General features: G+C 43.7%; 1 pseudogene; it reads left to right on the top strand.

Moving 5' to 3' along the window:
- Nucleotides 1–1,152: 1,152 nt before the first annotated feature.
- Nucleotides 1,153–3,171, top strand: LOC140896261 (olfactory receptor 51G2-like; annotated as a pseudogene).
- Nucleotides 3,172–3,485: the final 314 nt, after the last annotated feature.

Below are 3,485 nucleotides of genomic sequence, written 5' to 3'. Positions count from 1 at the left end.
TCTGAAATAGTTGTGGGTGAGGACAAAGCCACAAAGTTCAGCCATCAGTTTTGGCATGATTGTATAGGGTATGCTATTCCTGATGGCTTGTAGTCCATCTTTGTGTGGAATGTTGGTGTAGAGGGCTTCTGCATCCATAGTGACCAGGATGGTGTTTTCTGGAAGATCACCAAAGGATTGTAGTTTCCTCAGGAAGTCAGTGGTGTCTCAAAGATAGCTGGGAGTGCCGGTAGCGTAGGGCCTGAGGAGAGAGTCTACATAGCCAGATAATTGTGCTGTCACGGTGCCAATGCCTGAGATGATGGAGCATCCAGGATTCCCAGGTTTATGGATTTTGGGTAGCAGATAGAATACCCCTGGTCAGGGCTCTAGGGGTGTGTCAGTGTAGATTTGTTCCTGTGCTTCTTTGGGGAGTTTCTTGAGCAGATGGTGTGGAGGAAAAATTTAGTGGACCCAAGTAGGCCTAAACTTCCCAAGTAGGCCTAAAACTTTGATCAAGCTAACTGTGTATATGAAGCATAAGAAGAGAGTGAGGAAAATTCCATTGAAAATTGCAAACAGCACAGCTTAAAAAATGTAACCATAACCCCTAGAAGTTCGAAAACAAACATTAACTGCAAAGAAAACACCCGTCAATAACAGGAAAAGTTTGGTTTTGCTAAACTCCAAGTAAGGCAAAGCTACTGTTAAAGCTTGCACTGTATGCCAAATAAGAAAAATGATGTTGAAGGCAGTGGGTTTGACAAATTGTGGTTTTCAGCAATATAAGCTCCTGTATTTTCTGTTTATGCCAGAGCAGCTCTAGCTGACTCTCCCTGTATGTGCATGCTTGAATACAGGAACCTCAGATTTGTTCTGATCCAAACACAACTTGTGGTTAATTTTCCATGACCGTGTAGTTTCTTTTGGTAATCCTCAGTGGGGTCAGAGGGTAATGGCCTTTAGAATGTGGTGTCTAACAGCCTCTTCTTCATATTCCAACCTATTCATAATGACTACAGCACCTCCTTTTGCTGATCTTCATTGAGCTCCTGGGAATCTCTAGACTTGCACTGAGAGCAGAAAGATGTCTTGTTAAATATAATCTAGTCTCCTGTTCTTTTTCCTTTCAGGAAGGAAAGTTCAAAACTCTTCAGACCTGCCCACTACATTATGTCAGCTGACAATTACACCAAATTCAAATCTGCAGTGTTCCTTCTCACTGGGATACCTGGGCAGGAAGATGTCTATCCCTGGATCTCTGTCCCCTTCTGCTTAATGTACGTTATTTCGATAGTAGGAAATTCAGTCATTCTGTTCATTATAAAAACAGATCCAAGCCTCCATGAGCCCATGTACATTTTCCTTTCCATGTTGGACATCACAGAACTTGATTTATCAGTATCAACTATACTGACAACACTGGGAATATTCTTATTTAACTCTAGGGAGATCAGCCTCGATGCATGCTGTTAGGATATAGATATTCAGGCCTGTCTGTAAAGGCCTATACTCTAAGAATTTAGGTGTATTCTTATCGCTTGGCTAGTTCTAGAGGTATAAAAGAAAGAAATCACTGTCTGCTGGTGTAAGGGCCTTCTCTTACTGTGACAGTTTGTGGCCCTGTGCTTAGGCTCAGGCCTTTGGCTAAGCAGCAGAGGCAGCCATAAGCTGGGAAGCGAACGGTCACATCCTCACATTCCAAACTAGTCACATTGAAATAAGGTGCTATTGGGCTGTTAGGCACTATGAGGACAGGATTGTATTCCTATCACCTCCAGAGAAGGGGAAGTGCCTAGAAAATGTAAAAGGAAACTTAGTTTGATAGCATCCTGTCTGGCAAGAACTCACTTATCAATAGCTGGGATGTGAAATCCTCACTTCTGTATTGTCTTGTCATTATAGTTCCCACTTTGCTATTGTTTGTCTGTATAATCTCTGTCTGGTTCTGTGATTGTTCCTGTCTGCTGTATAATTAATTTTGCTGGGTGTAAACTAATTAAGGTGGTGGGATATAATTGGTTACATAATCATGTTACAATATGTTAGGATTGGTTAGTTAAATTTCAGGAAAATGATGGGTTAAGGTATAGCTAAGCAGAACTCAAGTTTTAGTATATAATCTGTAGTCAATGAGGAAGTGACTGGGTGTGGGTGGGCATGTGGGTGTGTGAGATGGGAACAGGGAATGGGGGTAAGAAAATTGGAATCATGTTTTGCTAAAGGGGGAGATGGGAACAGGGAATGGGAGTAAGAAAATTGGAATCATGTTTTGCTAAAGGGGGAAATTGGGAACAGGGAATGGGAGTAAGGAAGTTGGAATCATGTTTGGCTAAGGGTAGTAATGGGAACAGGGACACAGGTGTAAGGCTCTGTGGTGTCAGAGCTGGGAAGGAGGATACTAAGGAAGGAAACTGGAATCATGCTTGCTGGAAGTTCACCCCAATAAACATTGAATTGTTTGCACCTTTGGACTTCGGGTATTGTTGCTCTCTGTTCATGCGAGAAGGACCAAGGAAGTAAGTGGGTGAAGGAATAAGCCCTCTAACACATGCTTTGCCCAGCTATTCTTCATCCACTCATTTTCATACATTGAATCTTCTGTGATTTTGTTGATGGCCTTTGACCGCTTCATTGCAATCTGTAACCCACTGAGATATGCTTCCATCTTAACCCCACCTAGAATATACAGGATGGGACTTTTGTTTGTGCTAAGATTGGTGGCCCTAATATCTCCACTCCCCTTTCTCTTGAAACGGTTCCGATACTGTCGAGCCAATGTCCTCTCCCATTCTTACTGCCTGCACCAGGAGGTCATGAAGATGGCTTGTTCAGACGTCACAGTCAACGGCATCTATGGTTTCACTATTAAACTCTTATCGGTGGGGTTGGACTCGTTGTTCATCTTTTTCTCCTATGTGATGATCCTCAAAACTGTGCTGAGTGTAACGTCCCCAAAGAGTGCATCAGGGAGCTGAACACCTGCGTCTCCCACCTCTGGGCTGTCCTGCTCTTCTGCATACCAGCTATTGGCTTGTCTGTGATACACAGATTTGGGAACAGCTCTTCTCACTTGCTTCAGATTATCCTGGGCTACATCTACTTGCTGGTCCACCCCTGATGAACCCAGTCATGTACAGTGTGAAAAGCAAACACCTTCGTGCAAGGATAATTAGGGTCTTCTTCCAGTGAAGGGTGAGTTCATCACTTGGCTCCAGAACTGGTGACATGACCCATGAAAAACATGGGCCTATTCCATCCCGGGACCTTACATCCAAGATTAAATGAACTACTGATCTCCACTCTGTAGAGAGAGGTTCTGAAGGGGTCTAAGGCCTGGAGTAGTGGGATAGGGTCTGTCGCCACCCACTGGTGAGTGAGGACAGTGTAGTAGGGGAAGGACACCAAGGCAAGCAGCAGCATTTAAAAATTGAATATGTTTGTGGAGAGCCAGGGCACCAATAGGAGTCTGGCCTATAAAGAGCCATATCAGTGGCTGCTCCAAC

This window comes from Lepidochelys kempii, chromosome 1, assembly GCF_965140265.1.
Source record: "Lepidochelys kempii isolate rLepKem1 chromosome 1, rLepKem1.hap2, whole genome shotgun sequence".
In the NCBI taxonomy this organism is placed as follows: domain Eukaryota; kingdom Metazoa; phylum Chordata; order Testudines; family Cheloniidae; genus Lepidochelys; species Lepidochelys kempii.
The sequence above is the reverse complement of the archived record's forward strand: the minus strand, read 5'-3'. Positions and strand labels throughout refer to the sequence as shown.